The 17469-nt window shown below is 46.0% G+C and overlaps 1 long non-coding RNA gene across 1 annotated transcript in view; it reads right to left on the bottom strand.

Annotated features, from left to right (window-relative positions):
- Positions 1-205: 205 nt before the first annotated feature.
- Positions 206-17469, bottom strand: part of LOC138565999 (uncharacterized) — a 132435-nt gene continuing 115171 nt past the window's right edge. The window contains exon 5 of the long non-coding RNA XR_011301773.1: positions 206-1268. This is a non-coding gene — a long non-coding RNA (uncharacterized lncRNA). The remainder of the gene's footprint in view (positions 1269-17469) is intronic.

Here is a 17469-nt window from a genome sequence, read left to right on the forward strand (position 1 = left end):
ACACAGATGCCCCCCTTGTGCCACACAGATGCGCAGCCCTGTGTGTATTGTGTGGAATGTGTGTGAATTATTGAGAACAAACCCCTGTATGTGGTTGTTGCTGTAAAAAACCAATACATAAATAAAACTATAGCTAGAGTTATTGTATTTCATGAGATTTTTGAAAATATCGAAAGGACAGAAAAAAGTATTGCAATCTTTAGGGTTGTGCTCAAATTTGTAATTTTAATGCGTACATCTCATCTTCTTACATCTTAAAGGCGTTTCACTCAGTTTTAACATTTATGTTGTCAACATTGAAGTATCATAACAGTACTCCAGCAGTACCCCGCAGGGCACCTCCATGTTAGACCCCATTATGCATAGTCCTCTCATTGCATCCAGAGACTAATGGCATCAGTACCCCACAGTACCCCGCAGGGCACCTCCATGGTAGATCCCATTATGCATAGTCCTCTCATTGCATCCAGTGACTAAAGGCATCAGTACCCACAGTACCACACAGGGCACCTCCATGTTAGACCCCATTATGCATAGTCCTCTCATTGCATCCATTGACTAAAGGCATCAGTACCCCACAGTACCACGCAGGGCACCTCCATGTTAGATCCCATTATGCATAGTCCTCTCACAGCATCCAGTGACTAATGGCATCAGTACCCCACATTACCACGCAGGGCACCTCCATGTTAGACCCCATTATGCATAGTCCTCTCATTGCATCCAGTGACTAATGGCATCAGTACCCCACAGTACCATGCAGGGCACCTCCATGTTAGATCCCATTATGCATAGTCCTCTCACTGCATCCAGTGACTAATGGCATCAGTACCCCACAGTACCCCGCGGGCACCTCCATGTTAGACCCCATTATGCATAGTCCTCTCACTGCATCCAGTGACTAATGGCATCAGTACCCCACAGTACCACGCAGGGTACCCCTCTGTTAGACCCCATTATGCATAGATTTCCAGTGGACAAATGACAAAAACACCTTCCTTCATTACACAAAACAACGCAAATTGAAAGAAAAATCAGCTCATGAATGTTTGACAACAGCTCATCATTAATGTGCAGATATAATAGCACACTCATGTGGAGTATTGCTCTCTGCAGAAACTGGCAAAGTACAGATTTCATTGATTAATGTTGATTAGAAATGCAAGCAGTTGATTATCTTATTTAATCCTGAAGGGAGCAGGTGAGCGGGTCCAGGTGTCCATCTTCAGGAGTTCACGAGTACAGCCTCGTCTATTTGCCGCCGCGCCCTGTGAACCAAGACATGAGAGATGAGAAAGAGGCCGTCACAAGATTATCAACTATTAAAAAGTGCAGCAACCTGTTGCTATTATTGTCAGTTTTCTAAGGCTTCATAGAGCACTTTCCAGCAAAGCAAAAGGTGAATTACCAGGAGGTGAAACATGTCAAGAGCAATGGGAGATGTATAGATGGAGAGGAGCGGAGGAACAGGGGGAAGAGGGCAAATGAGGCAGGCAAAGGGGAAGAAGCAGAGGGCAGTGGAGTTATTGTGCTTTTCACTGAATGGATTATGATAAGCAGTTGCTGTTTTTGGGGGGAGGCCAATATGCATTTTGTTCCTGAAAAGGTGGCTTCCAATTACACATGTATCTTTTCTTGTTAACTTTAGCAGCAATAACAAAAATGTGCTTTTGCTTGAATAGTACGATTCCCATAATGCATATTCCACCCAATGCCCATTAATTATCCAAACCATGCTTTGGTTTGTGCGCTCACATGATGAAGCAAAGGCAACATGGTGCTGTGTTGCAAAGAACAGATGTGTGTGAGCTCTCGGAGGCAGCAGGAATCACAGTAGCGATGTCAGCCAGGAGGCAACGCATGGGAAGAAGTGATTATAGTTGAGTTCAGAGGCAGCAGGAAGCACAGTAGCAATGCCTGGCAGGAGGCACAGCAGTAACAGCTACAGGAAGCAGAGAAAGAAGTGATTATACTCGAGTTCAGAGGCCGCAGGAAGCACAGCAGCAATGTCAGCCAGGAGGCAAAACAGGGGAAGAAGTGATTATAGTTGAGTTCAGAGGCAGCAGGAAGCACAGTAGCAATGTCAGGCAGAAGGCACAGCAGCAACAACGACATGACGCAGAGAAAGAAGTGATTATAGTTGAGTTCAGAGGTGGCAGAAAGCACAGCACTAATGTCAGCCAGGAGGCACAGCAGCCACAGCTACAGGAAGCAGTGGAATAAGTCATTATAATTGAGTTCAGAGGCATCACGTTGCACAGGAGCAATGTCAGGCAGAAGGCACAGGCGCAATAGCTACAGGAAGCAGAGGAAGAAAAGGCTACAGTTGAGTTCAGAGGCAGCAGGAAGCACAGTAGCAATGTCAGGCAGGAGGCACAGAAGCAACAGCACCAGGAGCAGAGGAAGAAGAGGCTAAAGTTGAGTTAAGAGGTAGCAGGAAGCACAGTAGCAATGTCTGGCAGGAGGCATAAGAGCAATAGCTACAGGTAGCAAAGGAAGAAGCGGCTACAGATGTGTTCAGAGGCGGCAGGAAGCACAGTAGCAATGTCAGGCAGAAGGCACAGGAGCAACAGCCACAGCCAGCAGAAGAAAAAGAGGCTAAAGTTGTGTTCAGAGGCTGCAGGAGGAACAGTAGCAATGTCAGGCAGAAGGCACGGAAGCAGCAGCGACAGGAAGAAGTGATTATAGTTGAGTTCAGAGGCGGTAGGAAGCACAGTAGCAATGTCAGGCAGGAGGCACGGCTGCAACAGCTACAGGAAGCAGGGGAAGAAGTGATTATAGTTGAGTTCAGAGGCAGCAGGAAGCACAGTAGCAATGTCAGGCAGGAGGCACAGCAGCAACAGCTGCAGGAAGTAGAGTAATAAGTGGTTAAGGTTGAGTTTGGTGGTGACAGGAAGCACAGCAGCAATGTCAGCCAGGAGGCACAGCAGCAACAGCTGCAGGAAGTAGAGTAATAAGTGGTTAAGGTTGAGTTTGGAGGCGACAGGAAGCACAGTAGCAATGTCAGCCAGGAGGCACAGCAGCAACAGCTACAGGAAGCAGAGGAAGAAGTGATTATAGTTGGGTTTGGTGGCGGCAGGAAGCACAGTAGCAATGTAAGCCAGGAGACACAGGAGCAACAGCTACAGAAAGCAGAGGAAGAAGGGATTATAGTTGAGTTCAGAGGCAGCAGGAAGCATAGCAGCAATGTCAGGCAGGAGGCACAACAGCATTGGCTACAGGAAGCAGAGGAAGAAGGGATTATAGTCGAGTTCAGAGGCGGCAGGAAGCACAGTTACAATGTCAGGCAGGAAACACAGGCGCAATAGCTACAGGAAGCAGGGGAAGAAGTTGCAGTAGCATGATCATAAATGCCCATTGATTCATAATTCTGTGGAGAAGGTCATGGCAGGTTCTATTGATTTCATGAGGACTGCCCTATCTCCGAATCTTGAAAATCAGTGGCAGATACAGTGTCTAGACACCTGGCACCTGGTGAAGGTGTGCAATCCTCCCTCATCCAGGTCCCTTTAAAAGATGACAGGTTGGGTGCCCAGAAATCTCTCTGTCACACAGTGGTGATTTGTCAATGAGTCCAGGGATCCCATGCGGAGGGCCACAGTGTTCACCTTACACTGGTGATGTAATGCCATCATTTCTACCACAGGCGGAAGGGAGGGAACATATTGACAAAGACAGGAAACATCACCAAATAATGAAAGGTGGAGAACTCCACTTGTGATGATATCCCGGAGCCGAACCCAGAAGATCCCGTGAGAACCCTGACCCAAGGAACCCTGGTCCATCTGCTGAGGGATCAGTAGATCATAAGTGGCTGCTTGTGTTTAATTCTCTTCCCACTGCAGGACAAAAGAGTGGCCTTTACTAATACATGTGAAATCTGTCCACAATATATTTGGGAAATAAATTAGACCCAACTAAGAGGAAGAGAATGAAGATTGTCAATTACTGATCATGCATCAGAAGGCAAATATGTCTCCAGGGCTAGATTGCGAGATAAATATACTCTTCTCGTGTTACGGCAATGTCAGGGCAAAGGTGGACAGGTCTAGCCAGGGCATGTTGCCAGGCTTGGATGCTAAATGCAGCATGTCCCCTGGTGGTTCCAATTCCTGTGAACGAAAGAGTGGAGCTCTGACGAACTCAAATGATGATGCTTTGCACAACCCCACAAAGTAGGCTCATTGCACCACCATGATGAGACCTAGGATGCTTGGTTCATGAGACACAAATGTACAAGATGCAAGAAGGGTACTACAGAAGCATAGGCACAGTGGACAAAAGAACACAATGAAGTACTAGTGACATAAAATGCATATTGAGAAAAGTAGGGTACTATAGAAGTGTAGGCACTGCGGACACCAAACCGAAATGAAATACTACTGACATACAAATGTATATTGATAAAAGTAGGGTACTACAGAAGCATAGGCACAGTGGACAAAAGAACACAATGAAGTACTAGTGACATACAAATGCATACTGACAAAAGTAGGGACCTATAGATGCATTGGCATGGTGGACACCAGACCAAAATTAAATACTACTGACATACACATGCATATTGAGAAAGGTAGGGACCTATAGAAGCATAGGCACGTCAGACACCAGACCAAAATGAAATACTACTAAGATACAAATGCATATTGAGAAAGGTAGGGACCTATAGAAGCATAGGCACGGCGGACACAAGACCAAAATGAAATACTACTGACATACAACTGCATATTAAGAAAGGTAGGTTACTATAGAAGAATAGGCATGATGGACAGCAGTTCAAAATAAAATACTATTGAAATACAAATACATATTGAGAAAGGTAGGGACCTATAGAAGCATAGGCACGACGGAAACCAGATAAAAAAAAAATACTATTGAAATACAAATGCATATTGAGAAAAGTAGGGAACTACAGAAGAATAGGCATGGCGGACATCAGACCAAACTGAAATACTAGTGACATACAAATGCATATTGAGAAAAGCAGGGTACTATATAAGCATTTCAAAAAAGGTAGCAGGCGCTCCTCTCCAGAAAAAACATGGCATGATAACCTGTTCTGAGATGAGAGTTTGCAGCACAAGCTTTTTGCTCACTGTACCTTTCACAGATGGGAAATATCCATTTGCATATCAGTCTTTGTCCTGCCCAGGGGCAGTCCAGCACTGAAATGCTATGGCAATTCCTCTCTGAACAAGAGTACCACCAGCAACCCCATACACGTGTTTCAGCCTTGTTGGGCCTCATCAGTGAGGTGAAGCTGAGCCTCTCAGAGCACAATGAGCAGGGAGACCACGTCTGGTTGCCCCCAGGTAACCTAGGGTGACAAACCCCAAGTTCCTTACAAATACTATTACTATATAAGCATAGGCATGGTGGACACCAGACCAAAATGAAATACTAGTGACAGACAAATGCATATTGAGAAAAGTAGGGTACTATAGAAGCATAGGCATGGTGGACACCAGACCAACATGAAATACTTCGATTTTGAGTCTATGTATTAGCACCCGGAAGATCTCTAAGAATACATAAAGCGAGGACATATATTAAAGGGCATAACAGTGGGCCTCAGTACAAATTTGGTGGTAATTCAGCGGTAAATCTGCAGAATGATTGCCAAAATCGGTTACCATTATCGCCCTGGGTTTCCCGTGGTGGAATAGTGGTGTTAGTTCCCATATTCGGAGCCAGAGGACTCCATGGGGATGCTGACAGATTTACCACGAGCGGTAGTTCCACCACGGTAAATCTGGCCTTGAAGTGGAGGCTTTACCTCAAGCATTCCACTGGAGGCAAATCCTCCACTTCAAGGCCAATCTTGTAGTTTTGCGGTATGGTAAAAGCAGCAGTAATTCCGTGACCACACAAACAATTGGTGGTAATGGTATTACCACCACCTTTTTACCACACCTCCAAACTAGTGTATGGCCATGTATCTTAAGGAATAAAATGTCCCCTACAATACGTAACAAGCCCATTGCTTATGAAGACACTCAGGCTTTGGCCTTATTCCTCTATTTGGTCACAGAACTCCTCGGTCACTTGCAATATCCTTATAACATATGTTTGGGGGTACGTTATCCCATATACACACTTTCAAATGATCCTGTAGGACAGGACATCAGTGCCAAGTCCAGGAGGCCAATTCTGACTTCTTTTTTCACTCACCCTGGATACTTGCATGGTTTTTGTAATTTTTCGGGACAATGTTATGAATAGCAGCAGCAAAGCTATCAGAGAGCCACATTACAGTGAGGCCCAGTATATTGATATCAAAGAAGTAAAGTGATATGAGTCACATGTTTTATAGCCCTTCCACAGTTATGTGTGTCCGAATAGAGTTTACCGGGATAGGCTTAATCAAGGCCTCAGGGGAAGGCACTGTGCAGTGGCAGGGTGATTATTTAGCCTGATGTTTAACCCATGATGGTTAGTGTGGCCATGTCTGCTCAGCGAGGGCGTGTAACTGAGAGTTAGGCCTGGTTAGCTTTACTACCTGGCAGTTGTAGGCAGTGTTGAGATTTAGCAGAAAGAGTAATAACCCCGGTGGCACTGCCTCACTACTAGGCAGGTAGGATGTAGGTTTCACTTTGATTTTATTCGCACAAGCTTTGCATGGATTACTTCTGGATTAAATGGGATGCCGGTGGATGAGGAGAGGGAGCAGGTAGTCCAATGTGAAGGGGTATTTTAGCTGGAAACATAGGGGTGCAGTTATTGAGTTGGTATTTAAATGCACAAGCAGTAATCGTCTGTCAAGAGCGTAACCAGAAACTCAAGGTGTGCCATTAAAGCAGGGATATTAGAGGCACTGAAGCAGATGTAAGAAAGAAGACGCCCAATGATCCGTAGCATGCCCTTATCATGCCATAAAAACCTTTTCCATCCCTTCATCAATCTCTGGTGTAAAGGCTGGGGCTCCTTGTGAGCCTGAGACATACCTTTTCAAATAAAATATCATTTGCTTTTCTCTGTTAAAGCACTCCTATTCTAAGGTCGTACTTGCTTCTGGTGTAAGGATTCTTTACACCTGGTGAAAGCTCCTAGAAGCACTGGGCTTTGCAGAGGTGTGCTAGTGAAAATCAATAGACTTGAATATAATGTCCACATCAGATCCTTGAACTGGTTTCCAGTCCAAGAGCAAATCAAAATCAAGTAAACAGCAAGAGTATTAGTATGCCATCTGCAATTAAAAGTGAATAGAAACAGGTGAGGCTTCCTCTGTATCATGTGTACACAGTGCCACTCTTCTTCCTTTAAGCAGACTTAAATACCAGCAGACCATTTATGTTTTGAAATGTAAGCTGCGTTAACAGACTGCCGGCTACATACGGCAGTAAAATAGTGTCTAACGAAGGTAGTTTTTCCAATGTCATTCCTACAACAGAGACTTGAACACAATGGGCCTCATTACGCGGTAGGCGGTAAGGGATTATCAGCACCGGTAAGGGCACCGGTGCCGGTAATCCCTTACCACCCTATTCCGAGGTCCCTTAATGGGTCCCTTCCTTAATGCCTGGTTTTACCAGGCTTTATGGAAGGGACCCGTTAAGGGACTTCAGAGCTAATAACAGTACCGCAAACTGTGGTACCGTTATTAGCTCCATCCCCATTCCCATTGAGCCCTATGGGGGCTTGAATGGGAATGGGGAATGGTTCCCGGAATGGGGACTTACCGGATCCTCCAAGGTTGGAATGACCCGGTAAGTCCCTATTTCGGGAACCCGGACCTGGAATGCGGTAAGGGGGCAGCCATGACGCTAAAAGCGCCATGGCTACCTCCTACCACGTAAAGAGGCCCAATGTCCTCATCAGAACCTTGAACCTTGAACTGCAGGTTTGTTTGTTTGTTTCTTTGTTTATTGATGTATATAGTGCACCAAACCTGAGGGTATCTGGGCGCATTTACACAATGTTACAAGTATGCCTTAGCGTGAAATTCAATAATTACAGTCAAAATATACATAATAATATTGAAGATAATACAATAAGGTAAAGAAGACGCATTTGACAGTCAATGGCATTAGTAAAACGCCAAGGAAGCATGTAGCAGCATTACACAGTGGTTTAAACTATCCCAGGTATGTCAAAGGTCCTTCAATGCGCGCCAATTTATGGTATTTCGCCTAAGGTTGGGGAAGGATTGGTCTGGTCTCAGAGCAGGTGGGAGGGCGTTCCAGTACTCACCACCATAAAGGAGAAGACGCTCCCCCCAGCTTTTTTTAGTTTGTATCTAGGTACTATCAGACAGAATGAGTTAGCCGTCCTAGTGGGACGTGATGTGGATTTTTTGACAATTCTCTCAGAGAGGTAAAGTGGGGCGGCTTGATTGAGACATTTGTGGGTTAAGGACACAGTTTTAAGCAGAATTCTGTCCTTAATGGAGAGCCATTTATTCTGTCTCCTCGTCTTCAAAATGTGCTCTCTCCTAGGTATGCCAAGTGCTGTTCTAAGTGCATAGTTTGGAAGAGTTTGGATTTTATTAACAATCTGCTTACTCGCACCCAGGTATAGGGCATTGCAGTAGTCCAACTTTGAAAGGATGAGGGCTCTGGCAAGGATAGTACAGCTTTCTTTGTTAAGAAAGGGTTTCCAGCCTTTATCAGCTTACAAGTATATGCTGTTGCAGAGGCCATGGCATTGGGCGTCATTACGAGTGCGGCGGTAAGGGGTTAAGTGCCGTTGCCGTTAACCCCTTACCACCGCATTACGAGGTCCTGCTAAGGGACCAGGGAGCTAATAACGGGCCTGTTAATAACGTTATTAGCTCCCTCCCCATTCCCATTGAGCCCTATACGGGCTCGAATGGGAATGGGGATGGGTATTTTGAATGGGAACTTACCGGGTCCTCCAAGGTTGGAATGACCTGGTAAGTCCCCATTCAAGGAACCCAGACACGGGTTTGGAGGCAGCCATGGCGCTAATAGTACCATGGCTACCTCCAAACTCGTAATGACCCTGACTTGTTTACTTAGATTAAGGACTGAATCTAGGTAGAAGCCTACGGATTTGACCTCTTTTATCACTTTGATGTTATTCCCATCGATATTGAATGAGGCGTATCAAGAGCTCAGTTTTATCATCATTCAGGCAGAGGCCGTGGGCAGCCATCCATGCCTGGATGATTAGATACATTGGACCTCATTACGAGTCCGGCGGTAACCGAAGCGGTAAAACCGCCTGGTTACCGCCGGACTCGTATTACCATTCCACCTCCGTGACTCCTGGAAATACCAGGGCATTACGACCCTGGCGTCCCGGGAATTCCGGAGGCGGAATTCGGTAAATCCCCATTCCCATTGAGTACCATAGGACTCAATGGGAATGGGGAAGTGGAAACACCAGCACCATCTCGTGATGGTGCTGGTGTTTCCACGTCCGCCTGCAGGCGGGCGGTGTTAAACCCGCCAGGTCAGACCTGGCGGGAACATCACCTCCCTCCTGTAGGAGTCGGGTTCGGGCGGTCCGGAATTAACAGTGGTAGCGGGTTTACCGCCACTGTTATTTCCGGACCACCCGACCTGTAATGAGGCCCATTGTATTCACTAGGGCCACGTCGTATCATAATCTCTGGTAAGAGTTATGAGGATCTGGGTGTCATCTGCATAATTAGTGTAGGTGACACCCAGATTGTCCAGGTCGTCAAACAATGGCTTTGTAAATATGTTGTACATTGTTGGTGAAACACAGGAGCCTTCAGGTACTCTGCATGTTAATGGAATAATGTTTGCAGCCGCTGAAGTAGAGAAGACTCTCATGGTTCTATTATTCAGAAATGATTGGATCCATGCTATGGTGTCTTTGGAGAAGTAAGCTGATGAGGCAAGGTGTTTACATAATACTTTGTGGTCAACCAAGTCAAATGCGGTGGACAGATCCATTAGTAGTAGCAAAGCCATTTCCCTTTATCTTTAAGTTCATCAATTTGGGTCTTCAGATCAATCAGTGCCGTTTTGGTGCCGTGTTTTGGCCTAAAGCCAGATTGGGGGATTCCTAGGAGGTGGGTAGTCTCTAGGTGCTCCTGTATCTGGAGGTATGCTACTTTGTCTAATATCTATAGCAGGAACAGCGCCGTTGTAATCGGCCTATAATTTGTGGGTATGGTAGGGTCCAGAGATTGTTTTTTTAGAAGTGGTAGGACCCACGACTACTTTAAGTTGCTAGGGACGGTGCCGGATGAGAATGATGCATTCATTAATCTAGAGATAAAGGGTGCCAATTCTCTGGCGGCATCTTTAATTATCTGAGCAGGGCAGCTATCTCCCTGACACCTTGAGGGAGAGGCAATTATGTTTCCTACCTCACAGATAGAGACTTGGGAGAATTTCAAGCGTTGAAGTGGTTTAGTAGAATGAGCTGGTGTTCTGGCGGGTGTACATAAGTTAGTTAAGGTTGCTCTTTTGTCCGCGATTTTATTTTGGAGAAGGGCAATTTTGTTTGTTAAGGCATTCTGGATATTGTTGCACCAGAGTTTATCCTTCAAGCAATTGTCTGTCGGCGGTATGGGGGCTTCCATTTCTCTTAAAATAACAAAGAGTTCCTTGGTACTTGAACTAGCTTTGTTGATCCTATTGTTGTAGGTTTCCTGTTTAGTACGTATTATTTCTTTTTTATATTTGGCAGAGATATTCAACAGGTTAGTTTTATTCTCCTCAGTGGATAAGTGTCTCCAGAGGACTTCCATTTTCCTTTTTTCCACTCTCAAGGTTTTTCAGGTGAGCTCTAGGTTTACTTTTCCGCATTTTTAATGTATCGTTATATCGAAGGCTTTAGTCATCGTGGCATTGTAAACATCTACTAAAGTGTCTGGATCAGTGGTATCCGACAGTGAGCTGAGGGTAGGGATTACGTGTGGTAGGATCTTGTCCACAGTGTTGAGGAGTGGAGGGGCTATTAAGTTGACCTTGGCAGTATGGATGTTGGGGGTGAGGGACAGAAGGAAATGATCTGTCCAGGATTGTGGTGTAATGGAGGTGATTAATGCTTCACAGTTCAGCTCAGCAACCCAATCTAAAGTTCTGCCATTGTCATGGGTAGGCTGGGTCACTCTTTGGATGAATCCAAGTTCAGTAAGTGCCTTAGACACTGCTGGAGCTTGTTGGTCATTGGGATCGTTGAAGCCAATGCTGAGATCCCCAAGTAGTAGTATTTTTTGAGGTAGCTTTAGTGTTATCAGATAATATAGTAAAGATATCTTCCTCGAATGAACCAATGGGTCCTGGTGGTCTATAGGTTAAGTGGGCTGGTGCGGGAGTTAGAGATTGGTAAACCGTAAGTAGTTTGCAAGACGGTACAGCTGGCGATGGGCTATTCTCATAACTAAGTTAGACTTAGCAATAAAGGCAATGCCTCTACCTCTTGAGTCTGCCCTGTCTGCTCTTATGATACTGCAGGTTATCCACAGAGGTCCAATATTATTTATTATTTTTACACTTAGGTGTAAGTGCGTGATTTGTGCGATATCAGGATGTGATTGGCTGAATAAGAGCCCTAAATTAATGCTCACATGTCAGAGGTATAAAACAGCATATTTTACAAATCATTGTAGGTATTATGTCATTTTCGAAAAATGGCCATCATATTATTTGCGTGAGAATATGAACAATCTATTGCTTCTGCATTTGTTGGAACATATGGTTTGGAGAAAATCATTCATAGAATATGAAAAATCAATACAATGTTGCTGAATGCCTGGTGAGAGGGTCTAGGGTCGAAAGGGGTCTCCTTCCAGATCAAAAAGGCTTTCTTGAGCCTGGAGAAGGCATCTGTGATGGCTGCCGTGGCTTGTTATGGCTGGATCGGGAGGGTCAAAGAGTCCACTTTACTCTTGCGAGCCGGTGTACTCCCCCCTCAGGAGTGTGTTTTCTCTTCTGAGTTTTTTTTCTCCCCTGCGGCGGCGCTGCCTTCAGGTGTGCCTCCATGTCATCCGGCATGTCTGACACAGCTTTCTTGATAGTAGTCTCCACTGAGGATCCCAGCGCTCTTCTGTAGCTGTCTGCCATAGGCACGTTGTCTACCTCATATACTCCCTCTTCCTCCTCTGACCATTGCTGATCAGCCTGGGAAGAGTATTGGGCTGCCATTCTGTTAGCGGAAATATCTCTCTTTTCTTTTTTTTTTTTAAATCTGTCAGTGGGTGAGTAACTTTGGCCTACTCCTTCAGTCCCACTTTTAAAAAAAAATGTTAATCCCGAAATATTGGCAGAAACAGGACCAGAAGGCTGGAATAACGATGTCTCCCTCGCTCGCGCTCATTAAATCCTTTGAATTGAAAGGAAATATGTTTTGCGAGCACCGGAGACAGAGGAAAGGACCAAAAGGTGTGCAGCTCTCTCTGCTGGCGGCTGTAAATGCCAGCGAGGGCTGTCGCCCTCCTGAATGCTCCACGCGGCCACCTGCTTCCCACGGATGTCAAACTGTGTGGGAGGAGGCATGCCAGCGAAGCATAATGTCAGTGGCCCTCATTAGGACCCTGGCAGAAAGGGGTTTACGCCGGCGTAATGCATGGCGTACCCTTCCGCCCGACTACGAGTTCCCGTAGCGCCATGGTGATTTTTACGCCTGCTTTTTGCAAGCGGAAAAATCCATGGCGCTACGGGACTTGTTGTTAATTACGCCACCGTAATTTACGGTGGCGTAATTAACGCCTTCCCCACTCCCATTATACCCTATGGGGCAAAAATGGGAATGGGGAAGGGTAAATGGGGATTGGGGACTTACCGCCCCGCCAAGGTTGGAATGGGGCGGTAAGTCCGCCAACCCCCATGGCGGAGTTGGCAGCTTTGCGCCATGGACCATGGTGCAAATTGCACCATGGATCTCCGCCAGGGTCGTAATGAGGGCCAGTGAAATCACGGCGAGAGGGAAAGAAAGGCAAGAACAATAACCGGAGGCTCCTAGTTCAACTACGAGCCTCCGTTTGGTCACAACGTCCTCCGACGCTTGCAGAGGGAATAGCTGGCGTCGGAGAGAAAGGCAATAAAAGACTGCGGGTTATGCAGCTCAGCAAAGGGAAACTGTCTGTGAGGAAAACCGATGACAACGGTGCGGTCAAATGACTAGAAGGCGCTGCACACAAAGCATGCAAAAGGTAGAACATTATGAACCTGGCTTAGCCTCCTGGGAAACTGAGTTTGTTTTCCTCAGTGACTTTCTTTATGGACTAGAGTTACTCCTTTATATGTTTAAATGTTTTTTTAAATGGGATTTCTGCAGCCTTTCCAATGTTTTTAAGCAATATATTCCACCTTGGTGCATACATCTTGCTGCTGAGCTTTCTATATAAAGAAAGAGAGGCATAATGTGAGCCTCCAGTCCTGACCTAGATTCTCAAAGTGCTTCTTCTGCTGGACCAGATCACAGCCCTGAAGACCCTGTCTACATAGGCTCAGTGGATTTCTTTTGTGGGATTAGCCAAGGATAACCCTTTCTGATGATGCCATGAAACTTGACGCACCACGTCCAGTGAGTAATCCATTCTGAAGCTAATCACAGTCATTAATTTGCAATCTCTTCACCAATCTGAGGTCAGACCGCATAACTCCACCTTCACCAAGCTTGCTGTTTAACCATTTGTAGACCGGCATGATTTTCAGGAATTCCAGAACCTCATATTCCTTTTTCCTTAAGAACATCCATTAAACCACCTCCACATCCCCATAGACAGAGATTGCAGGTCTTTTTGCACCGCCACACTTTGTCTAAAGGATCACCAGGCGACATTGGTTGCTGATCTGTCTTACCGTCAGTGTTGTTTCCAAGTATGTCCCCCTCCCCCTTTCTACATGAAGCTGTGGTTTCTTTATCTTACAACTGGGTGAGTTAGATAGGGTTGGACCGTGCCTTGCCTCTGAATTAATGCATCCGGCGAGGGAGGTCCAAGGGGGGTGGACGGCGGACCTCCAACTCCATGGTACAAGAACTGAAAATATTGTTTACTTTGGCTACTTCAGGTTCTTTCAGGCTAACGTTGTGACCACATATTGACCGTTCAGATGGCTCCAGAGGCTGGTTCATCGCTGGCATTTCCTTGTGTGTGCACTAGTGTGTATTTTATGCTTCAACAATGGTTTGAGGGAAGTGGACATCCTCTGGCCTTCCTGGAATACCTTGTGAGGTTTCAAACCTCTCACTGTCAGTAGACAGCTACCTTTTGCATAGCTTCATCTGTTACCTGTGGCAGGCGATGCAGGTCAAAGGCCCACCTCGGCTCCTGCTCCTGCTGATGGCATGACTGATGGCAAAGCTGGCTGTCCCAGAATATCTCCATCCAGGATTCCACGGCCGATTTGAGAACTAGTACAGAGGGGTTTAGATCACCCATGGGCGCCTGCTCCTACTGGCTCTAGAGAGGACTTAGTCCTAGATGCCCTGGACCCGATCCAAATCCACGTCCACAAGATGATTGGAGCAACTTGCTGTTACTGAAGGAGGGACAGCGCCTTCCATCGGCCACAGATGCAGGTGGCGGCAAGGACATGCAAGCAGCTATACCGGCATTGCTGCCCATCTCCAATTTGAGAGCCATTAGCGATCTCCCCGTTTCAGGCAATGAAGGGCCCCCCAGAGCATGAATGTGTTATTGAGGATTGGCCTAGATTGAACATGATTTATATAACTACGCAAGGTTCTCATCCTGGCTTCACTTATGACCCTCGCCTCCTTCAAAGGATGTTTTTCGACCTCTCATAAGGACTGCCCCTTTGCACATTTGGACCCTTATTCACTTTACTAATATCAACCCCAGGCTCCACCTCATGGTTTACACAGCTCAGAGGGGTTTGAACCTGCCGACCGTCTGGTTTTCTAACGGGACCTGGAATTGTACTAGACTGGCAGTGCTTCTTAGAGGACTAGACCAGCAGGGCTTCCTACAGGACTAGACCAGCAGGGCTTCCTACAGGACTCGACCAGCAGCGGTTTGTTATGCAGAATTATATGCAGTACCCTTTGGGAACACCACACATAATTATGACTACAAGTGACGGTACAAATTCACCTTTGGTACAAACCTGTACTACACAGTAAAGTGGTAGCGATGGCTGAGCAGCCAGACTTATCTCACGAGTAAGTGAGCAGTATCAATAGTTCCACAAAGGACAGCAATTACTATGATTCAAACAAACACTGACTCAAGGTTTCTGAGTTAAAGAATATACATTTATTTACACATCAGTTGTAAAACATTTCACTAAAGTAAAGCAGTTGAAAAGAAATCACACTCCTAATACACCACACCACTCCCAATAGATTCTGGACAAGTTAAACTCAAAATGAAGTGTGAGTAAAATGGCACTCCAGCAATTTCAAAAGGGGGGGAAAAACAAAGTTAGACTAAAGTTGAGCAGCACCAACAGGTAAGTAAGCAGGGCAATTTAGAAAGAGGAACTACAGTGATGGAATCAAATCAAAAAGGCTTAGGGCCAAAGTCAATAGGACAAAAAGTCTTTTGCTCAAGATCACACAGTTCAGGGTAGTTCGCGGTTGAGTCTTTGCCAACAGTTGTGGATGAAGTTGGTCAGCAGAAAAGTTAGCTTAAAGAGTAGAGAAGGACAAGCCTTCGGTTTGGCGAAAGGATTTACACACCTTCACAGCGGCTGGACGAAACAAACAACCGGATTTGCACAGTACCTTTAAATGGAGAAGAAGCTCTAGCTGAGGCAGACGTTCCTGGTAGGTCCTGCAGGCTCACGGTTCCTGAAGCGACTGCCGGACTGACAGAAAGTAGGAAGACTGGAGGATCCTGCACTGCCCAGGGAAGAAACCATCAGCAGAGCAAAGCAACAAATAAAAGGTGCATTCCTTAAAACCCAAGCAGTGTCCGACCTTCCTGTCTATCCGGTTCACTGTAGCTCTGTACAGCAAATTCGACCAGAGGAGGGAGTCCTGGCTTGCAGTTTGGGCAAACTGGTTGGTCCCACCAGCTCAGGGGAAGAAGATTCCTGGTGGATCTTCTCTGTCGTTGGAGTCTGAAGATTCTGACCTGCAGCGGGGCTTCACCGGGCAGTTCAGTCGTTGTAGGGGTCCTCTTCTGTCAGCTCCTCATTGCTTCTTTTGTTCCAGTGGCGACTCTGACTTCCAATTCCAAGAGACCTGCTTTTTATGCAGTTTTCCCCGATTCACACAGCCTGGCTGTCGATCACACAGCAGGGTGGCTGTGCCGCCGGGACAGTCACCTCAGCCAATCATGCTAGAGTGCAACATGGGTCTCCAAGGAGACCCTGTGCAGGGAGTCTCAAACCCCTCCCTCACATCCTGTCCCCCTCAGACATTCAGGCGCCTAAGGAGGGCTTCTGTGTAGAAGCCCGCAAAAAGACATTGGACAAAGGAACCAAACCTGGTTTGACACACAGAGTAAAACACGAGAAAGACATTTTCAAAAAGAAATGGCCAATAAACCCAGCCGGAACCGTATAAAAAAGTATATGGCCTAGCGGGTTTAAGTTTGAGGCTACCAAGATAGCCTAAAACAATACCAATGTTATTTAAGATACCGTGGTAGGAAAAATAAAATTGTTACCACTGCCACTAGCCAAGTCTTGATGAAAAGGGAGCGAAACAGTGCTCTAAGAGAAACAGACAAAAAGGGAGTAGTATTAACCCTTTCCAGTACTCTATGTAAGATAGGTTGTACTGGGTCTGTGAATTTAAAAAGACTAATAAAGTCAATTACTTTACATGTTCTGGGAGACAGTAGTCAGTCCCAGAAAATGGAGTCGGAGTTGGGAAGTCTAAAAGAAAATCCTGTGTCACTGCACTGAAGGTGTTGTGTAACACAGAGTAAAAAGACGATGCCTATGGAGTAGGTGAAGCTGCACAGTCCAAGAACACATAAAAATGTAAAACACACACAGCAAAACACATGTAAGAGTGGGAAAAAAGGCTCACACTCTTACCAGGTGAGAAAAAATTAAATCCTAGAAATCCAGCAAAGCTGCTGAGGGACTCAGTAGGTAAGGGAAATTAGCTATTCTGGAGAATTCTCCCTAACAAGAGTTCTCATATATATTGCCTCAGGAAACCTGGTAGCATGGTCTACCACAACCAATATAAATCGGTTGCCTGAGGAAGTTGGAGGGTCTAGGGGACCAACAATGTAAATCCCCACCCTCTCAAAAAGGACTCCCACCACAGGGAGGGGCACTAAAGGTGCCACATTCTTGGGTCCACTCTTGCCAGAAGTCTGACAGGTGTGGCAGCTCCTACATAATGTATCTACATCAGCCCCTATCTGGGCCAGTAGAAGTACAGGGATAGCCTCTATTTGGTCCTCTTGAAACTCAAGTGACCTGCCAGAGGGATCTTAGGTGCCAACTCTAGGAACTTTTGTAGCAGCTCCTGTGATACTACCAGTCTCCTGTAGTCTCCTGGGGTAGACTCAGTAAGTTCACTGTAGAGGAGGCCATCCTCCCAATAGAGCCTATGCTTCCCTGGCTCTTACCCTTCTAGCTGGGAAGCTGTCTGCTG

This window comes from Ambystoma mexicanum, chromosome 1p, assembly GCF_040938575.1.
Source record: "Ambystoma mexicanum isolate Mex_15411 chromosome 1p, UKY_AmexF1_1, whole genome shotgun sequence".
NCBI classification, from domain to species: domain Eukaryota; kingdom Metazoa; phylum Chordata; class Amphibia; order Caudata; family Ambystomatidae; genus Ambystoma; species Ambystoma mexicanum.